The 24,527-nt window shown below is 45.2% G+C and overlaps 1 protein-coding gene across 2 annotated transcripts in view; it reads left to right on the top strand.

Moving 5' to 3' along the window:
- Positions 1-24,527, top strand: part of LOC127567030 (aryl hydrocarbon receptor-like) — an 89,833-nt gene that overhangs the window by 35,352 nt on the left and 29,954 nt on the right. The window lies entirely within an intron of this gene.

Below are 24,527 nucleotides of genomic sequence, written 5' to 3'. Positions count from 1 at the left end.
AAGTATGTTAGCAATTTCATCCACTCCAAAAAAGGTTCCGGCACTGAAAGTGTTAATCTGGCAGCGATTACCTGTTGTTCTATGAGCTGGAAAGTGTGTGGTGTGTAAAGAGGAAGGAGTTGTCACGAGATATTGATTTGAGTTGGGCTTTTCAATTCTCAGACTGAGATTTCTTTGTGTAGGGGCGAGATTAGTAACAGAGATAAGCAAGTCTCAAGATCTCTGAATAATGGCATCCTTTCTGTAGGTAAAGGCTAAAGTTGTTCAGTTACATTTCAGGGCAAGGACTAAATTGAATGGCCTGTGCCTTACACTGGGAGAATTTGATAAAAAATATGCTAACAATCTGCATTTATCGCCCCTCAGACTGTCTGTGGGCCCTCTGGCTGCCTGTCTGTATCCCACCCAGTTGCCTTTGTCTGCATCTTTGACTCAGTCTATCTCTTTGCCACAGCCCGAATGTCCACATTTATTGCCCTCCCAACTGAGTTGGTGTCTGTATCCTGCCAGACTGTCTGTGCCCTCATTTGATTATCTGTGTCCCTTTGTTTTGTCCACGCTGCTATCTGGTTGTCTGTGTGTGCGCCTGTGCCCCGTCTTGTCTCCCTGTCTGGCTGTCTGTATCTGTGGCCTTGTCAGGGATTGAGAATGACTTGCTTCCACTCCAGTTTTGTGGGATCTTGGATGATTGAAAAGACCTGTGTGGGAGCCACAGACTCTCCCACAGATAGGGCAGGAGCTGGCTGAGAGAACAGCCGGTTGGGTAGTTTTCCTTCCACCGTTTTTGCTAGGCCTCCGCATGCTCCCGTTGAATGGATTTGAAGTGCTCAGTGCCATCCCTGATATTTTTTCCCTATCTTGAACAGTACTGGACCAGCAATTCCCATGAGACAGTGAGGATGTTACATTTTTTTAATGGAATTTCAAGCACAACCCTGAATTATTTCCTCTGTCCTGGAAATCTCTTGCCGTTGGTCCTCTGTCTGCTTCACGGTGACATGCAAGCTTTGATTCTCATCAGTGGGTCCACCCTGGAGGCTGTCCCAGTGCAGACTTGGGTCTGTGTCATCACTCCAACCCTCTTCCTAATGTTCCTTGTTACAGTGCTGCTCCTCATCTCCAACTCCCGCTGGTGTGGAGCTCATCCAGGAGAAGATCAGGAAAATGTACCATCTGCACTCCAGAACCAAGATCACTCCATCCCTAGTCATTGAATTACAGGACACAGGCAGTGCTAATGCAGGAGCATGCTCAGAGGCTGAGCTCCAAGCAATTGCTGACATTGACTGAAGTGTCCGAGAGAATGAGCCTTAGATTTGGCACCCACAAAACTAAGGGCCCTATCAGCCTATCCTGCTATACACCATCCCCTGAGAACAAAGGTGGCTTTGTGTGTAGTCTTTGTGTCTGTGTGTAGTCTTTGTATGTGTCTGTAGTCTGTGTGTGTGTGTGTGTGTGTGTGTGTGTGTGTGTGTGTGTGTGAGAGAGAGAGAGTGTGTGCCTGTGTGTAGTCTGTGTGTGTGTGTCTATGGGTAGTCTTTGTCGTGTGTGTGTTTATGTGTTAGTGTATATTCTGTGTGTGTCTGAGTAGAATTTGTGTGTGTGTGGTGGTGGGGGTTAGCTTACTATTGGCTATATATTTGGTTTTTCCCTAGGACTCATGTTGATTTTGCTGGTTATTCAAAGGCAGATTATAAATATTTGCCATTGCTTCACTGTCTCATCGCTTTCATCTGGTATTGTTTAGTCAGGCCTTTCGTGCCAAAGTCGAGCCTGGATGAGAGCCAGCGATTGTTAATGACAGATTAAGGAATGTAGGGGCTAATTTGTTTGTGCTGATAGAGTTCATCAGAGTTATCTTGTGACAGATTATCTACAGCATTGTACCTTTTCCCTATTTGTTTCAGCTGGTTTTATTTCTGCCTTTAAGTCACCCAACAACTACCCACGCACACTACCAGTGGGAATCATTAGTGAGCAATCCTGATCAGGAACCTTGGCCTGACTTGATTTATTATTTTCCCACTCTTAGTTTGGAGTCAGAGTGATAGAAATTGTTGGTTAAATTTCCCTCGCCCCGCCCCCCCCCCCCCCCCCCCCCCCCCCTTCCAATGCAGGCTCAGCTAATTTAGCTCTGCTAAACCCAGGCCCTACTGGGCCTGTTGGCTGTGATGAAGTGGGCAGTGCAGTTTCCCACTGAGCCAGAAGAAGGCCACTCCTGATTCCCCTTTAAAATTTTGCCCACCAGACTAAAGAACAAATTAACTCTACCATGCAATACTGTATTTTGATCCCCTTCCTTCCCATTTATAAGTTTGGGTGATTAGCTTCCAAAGGGATTGAGCATGCACCCTCTAACTCTAGTCCCTTGATCTCCCTTATTTTAATCACTCCACCGCTGGTTACCTTTCCTTCAGCTTCTGAGGCTCCAAACTTTGGAATTCCCTCCTGCCTCTCTCTCCTGCATTAAAATGCAGTTTAAAAACAATCTCTCTAATGACACTGGAGACACAAGAGACTGCAGATGCTGGAAAGTGGAGCAACAAACAAGATACTGGAGGAACTCTGGGTCAGGCAGCATCTGTGGAGGGAAGTGGACAGCTGATGTTTCGGGTCAAGACCCTTCATCTGGACTGAAAGAATAGAGGGGAGGTAGTCAGTGTAAAGAGGTGGGGGGAAGGGGTGGGGCATGAGCTGGGAGGTGATGGGTGGATCCAGGTGAGGAGGGGTGACGGGCAGATGGAGGAGGGGAGGGTGGAGACAGTGACAGAGGCTGGGAGGTGAGAGGTGGAGGTGACAGAGGGCTGCAGATGGTGGGATCTGACAGGAGAGGAAGGTGGACCATGGAACCAAATAAAGGAGGTGCAAAGAGACAGAGGGGAAGCAGTTTACCTTTTCTCTCTTCTTGGTCTATCCAGTTCCTCCTACACCCACCCCAGCCCCCACCACCCTGTTTCTTTCCCCTCCCCCACCCACTCCATCCGCCCACCGCCCACACACCCCTCCCACTGGGTCCCCTCCCCCCACTGTTCCCACCTGCCCTCCCCACCTCCCTTATTTGGTTCCATGCCCCACCTTCCTCTCCTGTCAGATCCCACCATCTGCAGCCCTCTGTCACCTCCACCCATCACCTCCCGGCCTCTGTCGCTGTCTCCACTCCCCCCTCCTCCATCTGCCCATCACCCCTCCTCACCTGGATCCACCCATCACCTGCCAGCTCTTGCCCCACCCCTTCCCCCCACCTCTTTACACTGACTACCTCCCCTCTATCATTCAGTCAGATGAAGGGTCTCGACCTGAAACGTCAACTCTCCATTTCCCTCCACAGATGCTGCCTGACCCACTGAGCTCCTCCAGCATCTTGTTTGTTGCTCTCTAATGCTCTCATATCTCCCTACCTGGTGCAAATTGAAGGCACAATACAAGTGGAGATTGTTATGAAAAGTATTTTTTCTCCCTTTCCTTCCCTTCTGGTTCTCTCTAATTTTATACTTCTTGCCCAAAGGCAGTGTTTTCCTCCTGGCTTGCAAATGTGCTGGGAACTGGGAACCCACTGGTATCTCAGCTTTGTGGGAGCCCCAGCAGGCCTACATTGGGCTATTAAGCTGCAGGGAACAGCAAGCAGAGACAATTCTATCTTACCTGGCACCCAGGTTCTTCCAACAGGCAGACCCAGAATGGTATAGGAAATGGGATCTGGAATTTTTGCTGTATTCCTTCTGAAGGGATGTGTAGTTTTATTTCAAATACCTCTTTGTTCACAGGATATGGATGTCACTTTCAAGACCAGCATTTATTGTCTCTTCCTAGGTTGTGTAGCTTGCTATTTCGGAGAGCGTTGTGAGTGGCTCCAGACCCACAACGCAATAAGGGTGGCAGATTTCTTTCCATGAAGCATATTAGTGAACCATATGGATATTTTTAAAATACTCCCTTTGGTTGCCAATACCGCTGCTCACTTTTTAATTTCTGATTACTTGAATGTAAATTCCCCAGTTGCCATAGTGAGATTTGAACTCTCATCTCTGGATTAATAGTCCAGGTTTCTACATGTTAAACCAGTAACTTAACCACAATGTGACTCAACCCTTAGTCTGTAGGACCTTCTGATGTGACCTGTGATACTGTTTTGTTCCTCTTGCTGTATATTACTGTCCAAGGGGATGTGTTTGAAGTTGTTCAGAAAGCTTTCACTGGTTTTAGGAGTTGGCAGGGACCAGTGGTATGCACCTGTGTTGAATTACAAAAGCCTCTATTGTATTTGCAACCCATCCCTTGGTAGATATTTTTGTCAAGTAGCAAATGCCAGCATGGGTCATGTGATCAACTTTGTTCTGGTTAGAAGTGTTTGCATGAAGTGTGCAAATCCACTGCAAAACCCAAAATCACTAGGCTATGTAACTCTCTTCAATAGGGAACGGCAATATATGGGTAAGTTACTGGACTGATATCCAGAGTTCAGTGATCTGGAAACTGAGTTCAAATCCCACCACAGTTACTGTGCAATATAAATTCAATTAATTAAATAAATCTGGAACAGGCTGGTTTCAATAATGGTAATCATGAAACTACTGGATTGTCATAAAAGCCCATCCAGTTCACTAATTTTCTTCAGGGAAGAATATCCTTACCTGGTTTGACTTTATGTAATTCCTGACAAAGTAATGCGGATGGTTCTTAAATGCCCTCTGTAGTGGTCCAGCAAGCCACACAGTCCACAGTCAATAAAGGCCAGCCCTGCCAGTGACACCCAGAATCTGTGGATGAATCCAAAAAAGTCCCAAAGTACGACCATTGTTGTTAGTTAAATCGTGGCCATACCCTTAATAAATACCTTATACACTCCCCATTACGAATGCCTCAAATTAACTCTATGTCACACAATTACCATCTGAGCTTACAAGGCAGTACATGGTATTGTCAGTGCTGAGCCTTTTAATGGTTTCACCAGGGTGCACTGGCAGTTTGAAGGGCCTTCCCTAACCAGCACAGCTGGCGAGACCTATAGTTATTTTTTGCTGCTATAATCTGTGCATCACCATTTGGGTGTCGTAATATATTGGATTGAAATACCCTGAATGCATTTTGCCTAGCATTATTAATTTACACGATTTTGCTTAACAAAACTGTTACCAAAAACACAATCCTTTCATAAATCAAGGTACTACTCCACCATAAAAGGTCATGGAAAAAATAAGGACATAAGAAATAGGAGCAAGAGGAGGCCAATCAGCCCCTCGTACCTGCTCCACCATTCAGTAAAATTGTGGCCGATCTTGTACCTCAGCACCACTCTCCTACACGAAACCCGTATCTCTTGAGATCCATCAATCTCTGAAAGTAAGTGCAGCATAATTCAGAATTAACATTGCCTGATCTTACTTGTGCATTTTTGTGGCTGGTTCTGCTCAGATCTTATTGATCTTACTGTCAGAGATTCTCCTGCCCATCCCCTGGTGCGTGACATAATTGTGATCAGTCATTTCTCTCTCCTTGATTGCTATTTGCATTGGGGATGTCATTTGATTTCATGCTACCAACTGGAGTCCGTCACTGGTGCCAAGTCATTTACTTGCTCATCCAATGGAAGGCCAATCATGTTAGCAAAAGATAAAAGCTGATCCACCAGTGACTTGGCATCTCTGAGATAAAGAAATCAGCTGTCAGAATTGCCCAATGACAGATGCAGGAAGATCAAGGAGGACCAGAAACTCTACCTAACCATTTGTCCACTTCTATTTTTTTGGCCCTGGGCATTGCTGGTATCGCTAGCACTCAATGCCCAACCTTGATTGCCTTTGAACTTCATGGCTTGCCATTATCAGAGGGCATCACTTTAACGTGAGAAGTAAGAGGTTTAGAGGGGATCTGAGGAAGAATCTTTCTCCTATGGAGGGGGGTTGGAATCTGGAACACACTGCCTGAGAGGGTGGTGGAAACAGAGACTCTCACAACATTTAAGAAGTATCTGATTGAGCACCTGAATGGCCAAGGCATAGAAGGCTACAGACCAAGTGTTGGTAAATGGGATCAGTATAGACGGGTACAATGGTTAGCATGAACATGGTGGGCCAAAGGGCCTTTTTCTGTGTTGTATGACTCTATGACAACTACATAGGCCAGACCAAGGCCAGGTGAAGGATATCAGTATACCAGGTGGGCTTTCACAACAATCTTGTAGTTCTGTGCTCACCATTATAAGGCCTAGCTATCTTTTTAAATCCCAGATTGTTAACTGGATTTAATTTCTGCAGCTGCCATGAAACTCTGGATTACTAGTCCAGTAACTTAATTACTGTGTCACCACCATACTCACCACATAACTGACTGGCTACCTAATTCTGAAGGCAGAGTATTTAGGAAGTATCTGGATGTGCACTTGAATCGCCAAGGTATAGAAGTGCTGGTAAATGGGACACGTATAGTTGGGTACTTGGGGCATGGACACATGGGGCTTTTTCTGTTCGGTATGACTCTGTGACTCATTTCCTTTGGCTTTGACTATCTTTAGTTCATTTTGTTTCTGACTCAAAGCAAGCTCTTTTAATAACCTCTGTTGCACTTAATTTGCCTAGATATGTTTCTTCTGGACATCCTCAGTGAAGCTTAAGTAGGCCTGCCTAGCTGCAAGGGTTGCTACGGAGTTGCATCAGCCTAGAAAATGTGACAACCTTAACATGTGTCAACCTGAGTGTCATGCCGAGGGCCAAAAAAAATCTGCACCAAGCATTGTTAAAAATTTCTTAACCCTGTACTTTGTGTCCACGGTGCATTAATTTGTCTTGCCTATGGCACAGTTACATACTTTGGCCCACTCAGTTTTTTTTTGTCTGTTTGGGAGGCTGTCCTTGTGTCAGGGAGTTCAGACACTGGGGGCATGGAGGTGTTCTGAAGCTGCTTCTCTGCGTAGTGACCCATGGGGTGCCTGGCTGGAAGGCTGAGTCCCCTAACTTGGTGGTGATGTTGGAAGGAGGATGTTACCAGAGAGTGAAACACTGCAGATCATGGAAACCTGAAATAAAAATGGAGAATGCTGGAAAAACTCAGCAGGTCAGGCAGCATCTGTGGAGAGAGAAACAGGGTTAATGTTTCAGGTCAAAGACCATTCGCCAGAACTGGGAAAGTGAGAAAATTGGTTATTTTAAGTTGCAGAGAAGGTGGGGGGAGTGGAGTTGGATAGGATGAAGGGAATATCTCTAATAGGGTGAAGCCAGGGTTGCCATTGGGATAAGCTGTTGATGCAGTATTCTGGTTGATAGATTAATGACTGTAGTTAGAGAGAGAAAAAACAAAAATAAGGGGCATGTAAAAGCTGTGAAATGCAGGTAAGAGCTGCTGGAAATGCTGAACAGATCAGGCAGCGTCAGTGGAGAGAGAAAAACTGAGATGGATAACCAGTAGCAGATTCGGCATTTCTGAAACAAACAGCAAAATTGAGGCACCTGAAATTGTTGAATTCAATATTGAGTCCTGAAGGCTGCAACAAGCCTAGGTGGAAGATGAGGTGCTGTGGCTCAGTCACCCAGCAGAAGCCTGTGAGAGGCAGCGGAAATTGGAAAATAAGGTGCAGATAGTCATGGAGCTGAGAAAAAACCTCTTACAAAATGGGACTTACTTCTTACAAAGTGCCCCTTTGGCTTTCTAGTACTATTTAACAGGCCAAGCAGAGAAAGGGAGAGCCAAAGGAATTCACAGATCAAATTGCATTGCAGGTTGTGGCTAGGCAGGTGAGAACAGACCTGGTTAATTTATTGCCTCTTTTCATGTCATCATACTCCACTACCTCCCTCACCAATACAGCCCATGAATATGTCTTTGTTCGGCTCATCACCCTGACAGCCAGGCTGCTGTTGAGTTGAATGGTCGGATTTCATTGCCCGCATCCCGCCACACCTTGGCAGAATGTCCCAAAGCTTTAAAAGGCTTGTGAGAGAGTTGGTGTCTTGGTTTTACTTTTCCAAAGTTCCCTAGATTTGAGGAAGATTCCATTAGATTGGACAATAGCAAATGTAACTCCTTGATTTATAAAGCATGGGAGACAGAAAACAGAAAGCTACAGACCAGATAGCTTAAAATCTGTCACAGAGAAAATGGTAGAAGCTTCTATTATTAAAGGCACTATAGCAGGACACTTAAAAAAAAATTCAAGGTAATCAAAGTCAACCTTGTTTTGTGAAAGCAGTCATATTTGACTAATTTATTGGAGTTGCTTGAAGAAGTAACATCCCATGGATGAAGGGGAACCTGTGGACATACCGTACTTAGATTTCCCGAATGCATTTGATAAGGTGCCATGTCAAAAATAAAAGCTCATGGTGTAGGCAGTAACATTTTAGCATGGATAGTAGATTGTCTGACCAGTAGGAAATGGAGAATAGACATAAATCGGTCTTTTTCCAATTGGCAAGGTGTGATGAGTGGTATGCCACAGGGATCGGTGCTGTGGCCTCAACTTTTTACATTTTATATAAATGACATGGATGAAGGCAACAAAGGTGTGGATGTTAAGTTTTCTGATGACACAAAGTTAGGTAGGGAGGTAAGTTGTAAAGAGGACATAAGGAGATTACAAAGGCATAGAACTAGGTTAAATAAGTGGGCAAAGATCTGGTAAATGGAATATAATGTGGGAAAATGTGTAATTGCCCATTTTGGTAGGAAAAAAGAAAGTAATATCTAAATGGGGAGAGATAGCAGAGCTCTGAAATGCAGAGGGATTTTGGTGTCTCAGTTCATGATTCACAAAAGGCTAGTATGCAGGTACATCAAGTAATTAGGAAAGCTAACAGAATGTTACTGTTTATTGCTGGGGGAATTGAATACAAAAGTGGGGAAGATGTACTTCAGTTATAAAGAGCTTTGGTGAGACTTCACCTGGAGTATGTATACAGTATTGCTCTCCCTATTTAAGGAAGGATATCAATGCATTGGAAGCAGTTGAGAGGTTTACTAGACTGATACCTGGAATGGTGGTGGGGAGGATTGTTCTATGAGGAAAGATTGGACAGGCTGGGCTTATAACTACTGGAGTTCAGAAAAGCAGGAGGGGACTTGGTGGCTCTGAAGCAAATGTTTCCTTTTGTGGGAGAGTCTTGAACTAGGGGTCACTGTTTAAAAGCAAGGGGTCACCTATTTAAGATGGAGCCAAGACAATTTCTTCTTTCTCAGATTCTTTAGAAGTCTCTTCCTCAAAGGGCAGTGGAAGCAGAGTCTTTGAATAGTTTTAAGACAGAGGTAGAGAGATCCTTGATAAGCAAAGAGGTATTCAAGACCAGTGATCCAGAACCCTACAAGAAATCCATCGTGAGAGCAAAAAGGCAATTCTGTGTGAAGTTACAGACTCAATTGGATGCACGACAGCTGTGGCAGGGTTTGTATGCCATTACTTCCTACAAGGTGAAACCTAACAGCATAAATGGCAGTGATGCTTCACTCCCTGATGAGCTCAATTCCTCTTATGCAGCTTTGAAAGAGAGAATAACACTATACCTGTGCAAATCCCCACAGCATCTGGCAACCCTGTGTTCTCTGTCTCAGAGGCCGATGTCAGAACATCCTTCAAGAGGGTTAACCCTTGCAAGCATCAGGCCCCCACTGTGTACCTGGCAGGGTACTGAAAATCTGTGCCGACCAACTGGCTGGAGTGTTCAAGGATACCTTCAACCTCTGCTGCAGTCGGAGGTTCCCACCAGTGTCAAAAGGGCATCAATCACACCAGTGCCCAAGAAGAGCAGGGTGAGCTGCCTCAACGACTATTGCCCGGTAGCACTCACATCTACTGTGATGAAGTGCTTTGAGAGGTTGGTCATGGCTAGAATTAACTCCTGCCTGAGTAAGGACCTGGACCTGCTGCAATTTGCCTACCAACAGGTCTACAGCAGACACAATCTCACTGGCTCTCCACTTGGCTTTGGAGCATCTAGACAACAGCAAAATGTACATCAGGCTGCTGTTTATTGATTACAGCTCTGCATTCAACACCATCATCCCCTCAGTGCTAATCAACAAGCTTCAAAACCTGGGCCTCTGTACCTCCCTCTGCAACTGGATCCTCGACTTCCTTATCGGGAGACCACAGTCAATGTGGATCGGTGGTAACATCTCCTTGCTGACAATCAACACCTCAAGGATGCATGCTTAGCCCACTGCTCTGCTCTCCCTACACTCATGACTGTGTGGCTAGGCACAGCTCAAATGCCATCTATAAATTTGCTGATGACACCACTGTTGTTGGCAGAATCTCAGATGGCGATGAGGTGTACAGGAGTAAGATAATCAGTTGGTTGAGTGGTGTCGCAACAACACTCAACATCAGCAAGGCCAAGGAACTGATTGTGGACTTCAGGAAGAGGAAGTCGGGAGAACACACACCAGTCCTCATTGAGGGGTCAGCGTTGGAAAGGGTGAGCAGTTTCAAGTTGCTGGGCGTCAACATCTCAGAGGATCTATCCTAGGCCCAACACATTGATGCAATCACGAAGAAGGCACGCCAGCGGCTCTACCTCATTCAGAGTTTGAGGAGATTTGGTATGTCACCAAAGACTCTTGCAAATTTCTACAGATGTACAGTGGAGAGCATCCTGACTGGTTGCATCACCCCCTGGTATGGAACCTCCAATGTGGAAGATCACAAGAGACTGCAAAGGGTTGTAGACTCAGCCAGCTCCATCACGGACACAACTCTCCCCACTGTCGAGGACACCTTCAAGAGGTGGCACCTCAAAAAAGTGGCATCCATCAGTAAGGGTCCTCACCACCCGGGACATGCCCTCTTCACATTACTACCATCGGGGAGGAGGTACAGGAGCCTGAAGACCCACACTCAATGTTTCAGGAACAGCTTCTTCCCCTCCGCCATCAGATTTCTGAATGGTCCATGAACCCACGAACACTACCTCATTATTCCTCTTTTGCACTATTTATTTATTTTTGTAACTTATAGTAATTTTTATGTCTTTATGTCTTGCACTGTACTGCTGCCGCAAAACAACAAATTTTACGACATAGGTCAGTGGTAATAAATCTGATCCTGATTCCAAGGTGAAAGGTTACCATGAGTAAATGGATTTGAGATTAGAAACAGGTCTGCTATGATCTTATTTAAATGCAAAGCAGGCTTGAGGTTCTGAACTCCTGCTCCTAAATGGTATATTTGTATGTGGGCACTGTAGGCTTTCTTGCTTCTTGGTTGCCTGATTCAATATTCCGTGACTTTGATCTTTAACACAAGCATTCCTGCATGCAATAAGACCACTTCTAAGAACCGCTTTCTCCCACGCATAAAGAGAACTTGTCACACACACTGACTGAGGCCGTGCTTTAGCTCAGTGCCAGTTTCCCTGTGGGCATGAATCAAAACCCTCTGCAATTGATGGGGATGTCTGGAAGATGTAGGCATGTTAGCTACAATAAATTGGACATACTCTTTCTAGTTCCCAGCAAACTCCAGCCTACATTGGTACAGAAGCATTGATCTCACTCTGGAGAGCCAACAGGGAACAGTGGTGTGGCAAGGGAAGATGTCACAGACACAGTAGGGATCGTTTGACTACGATTTCTGGCTTAATTATTTGGGACAGAAACTTCTTAAATTTAAGCAGTCTGTTAATATTAATCTGCAATTACTCACTGTTGACACAAGGTACCTGAAGTGGCAAGTGTTCCATCACCCAAGATTTGCACTCTTCAACATTCATGGTCACATTTTCAGGCTGTTTACCTGCATGCTGCAATCTTGCTGCAATATTAATCTCATCCAATTGTTGTCTGGACTCCAAGTGGTTGGACCTGCTACAATGATACTGGTGCTTACAGGGTCCAATTGTGAAGGATGAATAGCAAAATTGGAGGTTGAGGGGTCACCTTAAACAGGCCACGTGAAATGATTGAGGAAGGCGATAGATCAGGTGTAGAGGAACTGTTTTCTATGGTGTGGAAAGTAACAAAAAAGCGATTGTATAATTGTAAAATCGGGGCAGGCCTTTGAGGGGGAAACCTGGAAGCAGTCATTGCACAACCATAATGGGAATCTAGAATTTCTGCTAATACTCTGGATTCCTTATTACTTCAAATTTTCAATTCTGAAATCAATTGATATCTCTTAGAGAAGGGCTACATAAAGAGTGAGGTTTTGAACTGTGAGGTTCAGAGAACAGTGCTGACAGATTTCCCAGTGTAATACCACACTGACACTGACATTGGCCGTTTCAGCCCTGTGTTCCCTATTGGCATGTTACAAGTTCTCACAGCTGCCAGTATAGACCAGCAGGTGCGATCACTGCAGTCATCTCTAAGAGGGACACACCACAGTACCAGCTGCACGCTTCCAGCTACAGGAGAGTGTTGCTACTGAATGGGTGGATGCTGCAATAATGGGAGGGGAATGGAAGAGTGTTTCCAGGGGATCAGAGGGACTGGAGAAGGCTGGTGAAGAACTGAGCCCAATGTGTATGGAGGCCATGGTGACCCTCCAGGGTTACAGCCCAGTGTTGCTGGGGGAAGGTTGCCAGGGAGATCTCTGTAAGGTCAAGTACAGTCTCTGAACGTCTGTACTTTGGGGAAGCTGGCAATGGAGGCAAATCCCCATGCTCACTCTCCTGCTCCTGGGGGCTGGAGAAGAAGTAGATGATTGTAGAGTCATAGACTAATACAGCACAGAAACAGGCCCTTCTGCCCAACTCGTCTGTGCTGACCAAGATGCCCATCTAAGCTAGTCTCATTTGCTCGCATTTGGCAATTCCATTCACCCACTTATTTCCTGGTAACTAATTCTCTCTCACGTTACTACACCACAAAGTCGGTAAATTTTTTTTTGTTAAAGAAGCAACATTTCAGAAGTAATTGCTGCGGCAGTGACTCAGAAGCTGTCACGCAGTGCTGAATTTTCCAGAGCTCGTGCTTCTAAGTTTTACTAGATTTCAGAGCTAAAAGTGAATTTTTCTTTTCTGGTGAGTCATAGGCTGCGTCCCAGCTTAACCACAAAAATATAATGATTCAAGTTCAAGTCAAGCTGATACCAAATGGCTGTGATTGCCGAACCCAGAGGAAAACCTCAGCTTGACCGCACGCTCGTTTATCACGCTATTCGATGCATGTGGAAACCAGAAGGAACACAACATCATGGGTGAGCCTTCATCTTGTACAGTGCCTGGCCTGGTGCTGCCCTTCATTGTCTGCGTGCAGTGTGGGCGTCAGCCTTAGGATTTCCCCATTGTCTTTACAATCGAATCACTTGACCGTGGAGCCAGGGAATAACTGTTCTCTCCTGCATGTGGAGAGGCAAGGAAGATTCACTCTGGAGGTAGCACTGTGCTCTGAAGAAACCAAAAGGACTTTGAGTGCACACAGTGCACTTTTTTTCTTGAGCATTCTGCATGCATTTGGTTAACAGTGGAAATGATTTCTAGCCACAGAATAAAAACTACTCGGCCCATTGTGCCTGTGGTGCCGCTTTGAAAGTGCTGCCTAGTTAGTCCCACTTCCCAGTTCTCTCCCCCCATGCACAGTCCTACACACTTTTCCCCTTCAAGTATTTCTGCATTTAACGCCTGGCCTTCACAGCTGCCTTGTTATTCCTCCAAATTCCACCTCTCCACCACTGCCTCAGTTAAAAGCAACAACTACTTCCCCTAGGTACAAGACAGCTCATACAGGAAATGATGGTTCTGCAGTTGACAGAAACCGGTGCCTAGTCGTGTGTGGCCAATTGTAGCACCTTAACAGGGAGCTCCAGTGGGCTATTCTACTGCAGAGTGCATCAAAGTAGCCCAATCCTGTGCTCAGTCTAGCATCGATGCCAAACACTTCCTGCAGTGAGCTGTGTAGTCATTGAGAGTGGGAAGACTGACTGCCCATCAAGCTGAAGACATTCCCTGTATCCCTAATTCACTCTGGTCAACAGCAACTGGAGCCAGGATCTCCTTAGTATGAGTTTCTATGTGATTAGTGCACCTTTTGTTGGTTGGGCAGGTCGATGTAAGGGCACTGAATTGTTCCTAGCACAAGTATCCATCACTGCCATTCCATGAATGGGTGCTGGAGGGAAGTGAAGTTACGAAATCCCTCCCTCACTGGCTTTCTGGAACACACTTAACAAATTCTACCCCTTAGCATCTTAATCCCTTAGCGCTTTGGCAGCCACAGCCAATAATAGGGAACTTAAAATCACCTACTATTACAACCCTATTACTCCTACAGCTATCTGCAATCTACCTACGTGTTTGCTCCTGTAATTCCTGCTGACTGTTGGGGGGGCCTATAGTTCAATCCCATCAAAGTGATCACTTCCTTCTTATTCCTAAATTCTACCCATGTAGCTTCAATGTTCAATCCCCCAAGAATATCCTCTGTAAGTACTGCCATGATGTTCTCCCTAATCAAAAATGTAACTCTTCCTCCTCTCTTGCCTCCATCATCGTCACATCTGTAGCCTCTGTAATGTGGAACACTGAGCTGCCCATCTCTCAACCTTGTTTCTGTAAATAGCTATAATATCCCAGTCCCATGTACCTATCCATGCCCTGAGTTTATCTGCCTTACCTCAGGCTTCTTGCATTAAAATAAATGCAGATTAGCCCATCAGACCTTCCTCGCACCTTGTCCTGCCGCTGCCTGCCCTACCTACTGGATTTGCTTGCTTTAACTTCGATATTTGCCTCAACTCCTCACCTGCCTTGGGTCCCAACCACCCTGCCAAAAATTTTCACCCACATATTTGATTTGCATGCTTATACTTCACTCAGCCAGCTCCAGTAGGCAGGTCACATTGTTCACACACCTGAAAAAGTGCAACATCCCCACTGATTCCTGGGGATCCCTGGCTCATGCCTGCTCAAAATGTGGAAGGAACATTCAGGATGGCATTGAGAATCACGAGTCCAGTTGTCGGGCAACTTGGCAGTCCAGTGAAAACTGTGAGGGATGTATTGCCTCCCACATTTTCCACCCTGTCAATCACCTCCTGCCCCACCTGTGGCAGAGTCCATGGATCACATTTGGCCTCATCAGTCACCTCAGAACCCACAGAACCGGAGTGGAAGCAAGTCACCCTCGATCCCAGGGGACTGCCAAGAGAGGAAGCAGAAGAATATTCATATCTTTGCGCTCTTTTAAGCTGTGCATCAGATCTGAGAGCTTCTCCCAGATCCAGCTGGCTCAGATAGTGTAAACTCTGCTGTGACAATCCCTGTGCCTTCCTTGTATACAAGAGGCCATCACCACCCTCCAGAAAATAGCTAGCAGGACTGCATTACTAGGTTAACTAGATATTATATGGACACGTGACTCCATTCAATGAACCTTGACATTTGTAGGGTTAAAGTTGGCCCAGTCTGAAAGCAGTTTTTCAGATTGTGCCAACATTTATGCTACATAGACTCTTGTAACTGAAGGTGAGGCTGGATTAACATAAAGCAGCATTGAAGTGTAAGACAGTGTCACGTTTCCGGGTCCAGCTCTAGTGGCCTTGTAGAATCATTGGCAGGAAGGCATGCTGGGAAGCAGATAAATGAGCACTGAAGCTTGAGGCACTGCTTGACAAATAAAGTTCCGTGGTGCAGTGTGATTCTGTTTGCACTTCATCCAATTGTCATAATAGAGAGTCTCTTTCCCTTTGGAGGATTGGTGAATTGCAGATGGCAGCACAGGGGCAGCTGTGCAGAATGGAACAGGTTCCCAACTTCCATTGATCCCTATGGGCTGCTGGTGGCATGAATGGACTTGACCAGGGTTGGCAAGTGTAACTTGGAAGGGAAGAAGTGGGCCCTAGTGAGTGGCACAGCGAAGGCTGGTTGTGGGCACAGCCACTTTGTATTTGAATATGTACTGCCGTCGTGTTGCCAATGCTCAGGAGCCTCTCTCTCTTTCTATAAATAGTCAGGTCTAATTTGATCCCTGGAGTTGCATTGCATGCCATGACCTTGTTGGGAAAGTAAGAAGGGTTTTTTTTTTGTTTGTGACTGACTTTTCCTATTGTGCCAGCATTGATTCGTGCTACAGAGGCAATCACTGAATTAGTGTTTTTTAAAAATGCTGTAACATTTTGGATTATTCTGCTGTATGATGCACCCCCACTGTCCTGGGCAATCACAAGGCTTTGGCTGTTGGTATTGACCCCAGAATTTAACTGCTAATTCCTGCATGGAAAACGCATGTTGTGAAGGTCAGCAGAGGGAGTGAAGAACCTAGTAGCTCTGAATAATTACCCATAGTTGTTGAAATTGTGAAACTGGGGAATGGATCTCTCAAATGCTTCGGAAACAGTTTTAGTTTGGTGTTAATAACCATCATGTTAAGTTTCTTGCTCTATCGCTCAGCATCCAGGTGACTTGTCCTTGCATGGATGAGATGAGCCTAAGGGCCTGTTTTCTGTGCTGCATAGCTCTATGACTCTATTTACGTCGAGGAATATTGGGCACACGTTTATTTTCGAGACCTATCAGCCCTTAGAATTCACGGAGAGACAGGACAGTGCACATGGTCAACCACAGGAGCTGCAGCATTTCCATTGAATATGCATGTGACTTACCATTCAATTTTTTAAATCCAAAATAAACTTTATTCATATTAAAGGACAAACTATATACAGTAATAAAATAGTGCAAGCCTTTACATTCTTGTACAGTTCAATCCATAGCGTTACCTTTTTATATAAAAAAACACAGCACCGATGCCACTCGTGTGGCTCCCTGGGGTGATACCCCAATCCCATATTTACAATATTTAAGGGGCTTCCTCGCCTGACCCCGCCCCTCCCTCTCCAGTGGCAAAAGAACCCTAAACTGTTGTCCTTCCCCACCGAGCCTTTGCGTTGGCTGTACCCAGCTTCAGTGCATCCCTCAGCACGTACTCCTGCAGCCTGGAATGTGCCAGTCAGCAGCATTCCCCTATGGACATCTCGCAGTGCTGGAAGACCAACAAGTTTCGGGCAGACCAAAGGGCGTCTTTCACCGAGTTGATGACCTTCCAGCAGCAGTTGATGTCCGTCTCTGTGTGTGTCCCCGGGAACAGCCCGTAGATCAGAGAATCCTCTGTTACACATCTGCTGGGGATGAACCGTGACAAGGACCCTTGCATCTGTCGCCACACCCTCCTCGCAAACCCACAGCCCGCAAAGAGGTGGGTGACAGTCTTGTCCTCATCGCAGTCCTCCCAGGGGCAGCGCGCGCTGGGAGTGAGGTTCCAACCATGCAGGAAGGATCTGACTGGGAGGGCCCTTCTCACCGGCAGCCAAGTGAGGTCTTGGTGCTTGTTGGTGAGTTCTAGTGATGAGGCATTCTGCCAGATGGTCTGGACAGTCTGCTCAGGGAACCACCCGAGTCCTTCTCCTGCAATGTTTGCAGGATGTTCTGTGCTGACCACTGCCTGATTCCACGAAGGACGGGTAGTGCGGCAATGTCCAGCTGACTGGGGCGTTGCGTGGCAACGGGGCCAGGCCCATCCTTCGCAGCACCAGGGACAGGTAGAACCTCGGCACGTAGTGACACTTAGTGCCTACGTACTTTGGTTCCACACACAGCCTGATGCAGCCACAGATGAAGGTGGTCATCAGGATGAGGGCAACATTGGGGACACTTTTGCCCCCATTATCCAGGGACTTGTGCATGGCGACCTGTCGGACCCGCTCCATCTTGGATTACATTATCCTGAATGATTAATTCAGAATAAACAATCCCTCTCATGCCAGGAAAACCTGTGTTTAAAAATAAAAGATCTCCCATTTAAGACAGAGGAGGTATAAACTTTTTTCCCTCATAGGGTCATGAGTCTTTGGCACTTCCTTGCAGGAGCAGTGGAAGCAAAGTCTTTGAAGGCAGAGAGTGATAGATTTTTGACAGGCGAGGAGGTGAAAGGTAGGCAGGAATGTTGGGGTTTACAATCAGATCAGCCACGATCTTACTGAATGCCAGAGCAGGCTCAAGGAGCTGAGCGGCTTCCTCCTGCTCCTAATTTGTGTGTTCACATGTTGGTGTGGTGGTAGTTACTGGGCTCATCTCCTTGGGCCTGGACTATTGCTCCACCCGAGCAGCTGCCAAATATAAATTCCAGTAATTAAATAAATTTGGAATAAATATCTAGCATGAAACTACCAGCTGTTGTTTAAAAGCCTCTTTGGTCTATATGTGACTTCAGACCAATAACAATGTGAGTGAATCCTGGTTCTAGGAGTAAGTAATAAGTGTAAACTTGGCAACAATACCCATATCGTGTGAATGAATAAGAAGTAACAGAATTGGTCGGAATCCAAATTTTAAAGGGGTGACTCTTGATGTGTTATATAAGAACATAAGAAATAGAAGGAAGAGTAGGCCATTTGGCCCCTTGCACCTGCTCTACCCTTCAATAAGAGCACAGCTGATGTTTTACTTCAGTGCCACGCTCCTGTACTAACCTCATATCCTTCAATTCTTTTAATATCTAAAAACCTGTCAATCTATGTGTTGAACACGTTCACACACTGAGCCTCCACAGCCCTCTTGGGTAGAGAATTCCAAAGATTCACCACTCCCTAAGTGAAGAAACTTAGCCCTGAATGGCTGACCCCTTATTTTGAGACTGTGACCTGTGGTTCTACCCCCCCCAAATACCTTGATAAGACCCGTGAGAGATCTGTATATTTCAATTATATCATGCCTCATTCCTCTAAACTCAAGAATGCAGGCCCAGTCTCCTTAATTTCTTCACATATGACAAAAATGCTATCCCAGGGATCGATCTCGGATCACTGCACTCCCTTTATCACAAGTATATCCCACCTTAGTTAGGGAGACCAGACCTGTATAATAGTCCTGATGTGACCTCATCAGAATCCTATTTAATTGGAGCAAGACATCTCTGCTCTTCTTTCTATAAATCTTCTTCCAGTAAAGATCAACATACCATTTGCCTTTTAATTGCTTACTGAATCTGAATGCTAACTTTCAGTGATTTGTGTACAAGGACACCCAGGTCCTTCGGAACATCAACACTTTTCAATCTCTTACCAATTAAAAATTGCTTCTCCTTTCTACTTTTTTCTACCAAAGTGGATAACTGTACATTTCTCCACATTATATATATTCGATCTGTCATATCCTTACCTATTCACTTAACTTGTCTCTATCCCCCGGCACCTCTTTGCATCCTCCGCACACCCATTCTGCCACCCAGCTTTGTATCATCATTAAGTTTGGATATAGTATACTTGATTCCCACATTGATATAGATTGTGAATAGGGGTGGGGTCCCAGCACTGATCCCTGTGGCAACCCAACAGGTCACAACCTCCTAACCCGAAAGTGACCTGTTTTTTCCTACTCTTTGTTTTCTGTTCACTAATCAATTCTCATTCCACACCAGTATAATAACCTCCTCCCCCCCACCCCCCGCCCAATGTCATGCTCCCTAACTCTGTTCAATAACCTCTTGTGCAACAACTTCTGGAAGACCAAATGCATGACATCAACTGGTTCACCCTTATCTATTTTATAAGTTTCAACCTCTAAAATTTCAAATATGTTATCCCTTTCGGAAATCCACATTGAATCTGCCGAATCCTATTATTATTTCCATATGTCCTGTTACCACTCCTTAACAGTAGATTTAAACATTTTCCCAACTATTAATGTCAGGTTCTATGACACGATCATTGTTGAGTCCCCCATTATCAACTTCCTGGGGTCATCATTAACCAGAAACTCAACTGGACCAGCCACGTAAACACTGTGGCTATAAGGTCAGAGGCTGGGTGTCCTCTGGCAAATGACTTGCCTCTTGACACCTCAAAGCCATTCTACCATCTACAAAAGTCACAAGTCAGCCATGTGATGGAATTCTCTCCACTTGCCTGGATGAGTGCAGCTTCAACAACACTCAAGGAGCTCAACACCATCCATGGCAACATAGCCTGTTGATTGACATCCATCCATTATCAGTGCCCAGTGGCTACAGTTTGTACCATCTACAAAATGCATCACAGTTACTTGCCCAGGCTGCTCCAATAGCACCTTCCAAACCCATGAAATCTATGATCAAGAAAGACAAAAGCAACAGATGCATGGGAACAGCACCAACCACAGAGTTCCCCTCCTGGCTTGGAAATATACCGTTCCATCATTGTCACTGGGTTTGAATCCTGAACTCCCTATCTGTTGTTGCTGACAATTGTGAGTAGGGTCCTGCATGTGCAGTGGGGATATGTTCACGTGTTGACATTACATTGTAAAATGGAATGATGACTACATCTTGTGTTGGACGAGGGCACTGGGAACCTGACAGAAGAAGTGAATGTATGAAAGGAATGAATCCTATTGATGTCTTGTGGATTTTATTAGCAGCATTCTCCTGACAACTTTCCCAATGCCACAGTTGGAAAGCATTTCAAGTTCTTGAAATTCTGTACAGTGAGAAGTAACTTGAACCATTGAAGAAAATTGATCACTATTATTGCTGTATTATTTTTTGTATCGTTGCTGTATATACCAACTGTTAGCAAGTGTTCTATGCATGAACGAAAGAGATAAACATGCTTGGTCAGAGCTGTTCCCTTGAGATATAACAATCCGCATGCAATCAGACTGCAGCACAATACTTACTGACAATGAAATTGGTGTGTCCTGCCCGCTCTTTAAGCCAGCCCATCAACACTTTTTTTCCAAACATGGCCCTCTTAATAGAACCCTGGAGCAACTTTTGATATCTAGCTCTAAGCAAATGACAACAGAGGCTGGAAATCCAAAAAAAAACCCCCCAAAATGCTAAATACCCAGCAGGCCAGGCAATATCTGTGAAAAGAGAAGAGTTAACATTTTAGGTCAATGATCTTTCATCAGAACTAGAAAATGTTTAAGTTACAAGGAAAGGTGAGGGGGGTGAAGAAAGCAAAAGAGAAGTCTGTGATAGAGTGGAGGGCAGGAGAGACTGAATGATACAAGGGGATCATGATGCAAGATAAGGGAAGGCAGTAAAGTGAGAAATAAAGAAGCAAATGACTGGTCTGAAGGAGGTGCAAATGAGAGCAGAATAGTTGTCCAAAGGAAAGTATTGTGGACACTGGACATCTCATTCTCTGAGATTGTTGAGTCAGGAAGGCTGTAATGTGCCCAGTCAGAAGATGAGGTGTTGTTCCTCGAGCTTGCATTGATCTTCATTGGAATAGTGTATTTGGCCAGGAACAGAGAACTCAGTGGGAGTGGGATTTATCATTTTTTGTGTAACACAGAGACATATTGACCACCCTCCACCACCACCCCCCATGACGACAGCAACTTGCATTTAGATAGCACCTTTAAGGCAAACAGAATGTTCCAAGTAATTCTGAGATGTAACCTGTGAGAATGTATGGCAAGTGAAAGGAGATATTAGGGGATACAATTAAACATTTGATCAGAGGTGGATTTTAAGGAAGGTTGAGCAGTGGTAGAGGGAAGGACTGGTCTGGGGAGGGAATTTCAGAACATAATGCTGAGTTGGTATGGTTGCCCATGGTGTGGTAGGATATATACCTCCCACAATTTACTTTAATCATCTTCCCAAAGCGAGTGTTATGCTCCATCTTTAGAAAGACCAGTTGGCAAACTACCCTGATTTCACCTGGATTAGGTTATCTTTTAGCCCAACACCACATTTTTATGACCTTAACATTATGGAAGGCATGGGGAAGGAGAGTCACTTGAAAAAAAAATCTAATGTTCTCTTCCTAGAATTGCCTTTGGCCATCAATTAATGGTTCCTGAGGTTGCTGCACATTACTTCCATGTGTGTATTTCTTCAGTTGGCTTGCTTCTGATCCCTTTGCTTTGATTCTCTCTGTGTGCACAGTCTGAGCTGAGTTACCAAGTCCCCAGCTCACACCACCAGACCACATAGCACTGTCCTTTCCATTTCCATCTCCCATCTTTTTTGATGGGAATCATTGGTCTTTGGAAAGACTAAAGGAGATCTGTCCCTCTCCCTCTCACCTCCTCTCTCTGCACATCACCAGCCTTTGTCCTGCCCCAATCCTATAGATGGGAAACATTGTGGGTGTGGGACTGATCATGCTGATTATAGATTTCAACTATAATTACTATATTCGGTTCTGTTCTGGATGAGGAATGCTGGGACTCATCTGGCTGACAAGTGTCATCTTCTTTTCTACTAAATCCTATTTGTCTGACCCAAACAACTCCCCATATTTAAAGCAACACACAAAGGGAAAGTTAGCCCAGATTTTTTTAGTGGCTAAGATAACATTGAACACGGAAGTCAAATTAAAGGTTATCTGACCACTAAAAGTTAACACATGATTCAAAAGGAGAATGCTGGAAACACTTGGCAGGTTAGGCAGCGTCAGTGGAGAGAGAAACAGAGTTAACGTTTCAGATTGATGGCCTTCTGTCAGGTTTAGTTTATGCCAATCATCTACCCTTATTCAACATGGTTGTTGGATCCCTAGTGACACCACCCATCCTGTCTCTGCAAAACCCTTCAGATCCATTGGCAGAATGAATGAACCAATGTCAGCATCCTCTCCCAGGCCAACATCCCCATCAGTGAGGCTCATGATCACAGTCAACCATTTCCAATAGGTGGGCCACATCTTCCTTATCCTGTAACAAGCACCCTAGTCCCAGCTCTGTCACAGAAGGGGATATCCAGGAGGACAGAGAAAAACGTTCAAGGACTTTCTGAAAGCCTCCTCAAAAAAATGTAACATCCTCACTGGTTTTGGGAATCCCTGACTGCTCAAAATGGAGAAGGAGCCTCTGAGAAGGCAATGAGATTTTCAAGTCTCTTCAGGGGCCATAGAGCCGAGAGATATGGGCCCACCAAGTCCGTACTGACTATCAACCACCCATTTACATACATTCCCATCAATTCCTTACAGATTCTACCACTCATCTACACACCAGGGGCAATTTACAGTGGCCAATTAACCTACCAATGTGCATATAGAAACAGAGAAAACCTACAGCACAATTCAGGCCCTTCGGCCCACAAAACTGTGCCGAACATGTCCCTACCTTAGAAATTACTGGGCTTACCCATAGCCCTCTATTTTTCTAAGCTCCATGTATCTAAGCAAAAGTGTCTTAAAAGACCCTGTCGTATCCACCTCCACGCACTCACCACTCTCTGAGTAAAAAACTTACCCCTGACATCTCCTCTATACCTACTCCCCGGCACCTTAAGCCTATGTCCTCTTGTGGCTACCATTTCAGCCCTGGGAAAAAGCCTCTGACTAGCCACAATGCCTCTCATCATCTTATACACTTCTATCAGGTCCCCCCCCATCCTCCGTCACTCCAAGGAGAAAAGGCCGAGTTCCCTCAACCTGTTTTCATAAGGCATGCTCCCCAATCCAGGCAGCATCCTTGTAAATCTCCTCTGCCCCCTTTCTATGGCTTCCACATCCTTCCTGTAGTGAGGTGACCAGATCTGAGCACAGTACTCCAAGTGGGGTCTGACCAGGGTCCTATATAGCTGTAACATTACCTCTCGGCTCCTAAATTCAATTACACGATTGATGAAGGACAATACACCATATGTCTTCTTAACCACAGAGTCAACCTGTGCAGCCGCTTTGAGCGTCCTATGGACTCAGACCCCAAGATCCCTGTGATCCTCCACACTGCTGAGAGTCCAACCATTAAATACTATAATCTGCCATCATATTTGACCTACCAAAATGAACCACTTCACACTTATCTGGGTTGAACTCCATCTGCCACTTCTCAGCCCAGTTTTGCATCCTATCTGTGTCCTGCTGTAACCTCTGACAGCCTTCCACACTATCCACAACACCTCCAACCTTTGTGTCATCGGCAAACTTACTAACTCATCCCTCCACTTCCTCATCCAGGTCATTTATAAAAATCACAAAGAGTAAGGGTCCCAGAATAGATCCCTGAGGTACACCACTGGTCACCAACCTCCACGCAGAATATGACCCATCAACAACCACTCTTTGCCTTCTGCGGGCCAGCCAGTTCTGTATCCACAAAGCAATGTCCCCTTGGGTCCCATGCCTCCTTACTTTCTCAATAAGCCTTGCATGGGGTACCTTATCAAATGCCTTGCTGAAATCCATATACACTACATCTACTGCTCTCCCTTCATCAATGTGTTTAGTCACATCCTCAAAAAATTCAATCAGGCTCGTAAGGCAGGACCTGCCCTTGACAAAGCCATGCTGACTATTCCTAATCATATTATACCTCTCCAAATGTTCATAAATCCTGTCTCTCAGGATCTTCTCCATCAATTTATCAATCTTTGAGATGTGGGAGGAAATGCATGTAGTCACAGAAAGAACATGCAAACTCTATGCAGACAGGACCCAAGGTCATGATCGAACCCGGGTCCCTGGCACTGTGAGGCAGTGGCTCTACTAGGATGCACAGAGTTCTGCAGAGTAGTACCTCATTTAAAATATGTTTTTTACATCTGACTTAAGCGCAATATATCTAGTTGTGGGGACATTGCAATGGAGTCTGATTCTGTTCTTGCCTCTCCCCCATTTAAGTAATTTCTCCCATCCCTAAAGCATTGCAAGATCTCTGCTCTCCTCC

The sequence above is a fragment of the Pristis pectinata genome, chromosome X, assembly GCF_009764475.1.
Source record: "Pristis pectinata isolate sPriPec2 chromosome X, sPriPec2.1.pri, whole genome shotgun sequence".
Classification (NCBI taxonomy): Eukaryota; Metazoa; Chordata; class Chondrichthyes; order Rhinopristiformes; family Pristidae; genus Pristis; species Pristis pectinata.
Note: the sequence above shows the minus strand (reverse complement) of the source record. Positions and strands in the feature narration are given on the sequence as shown.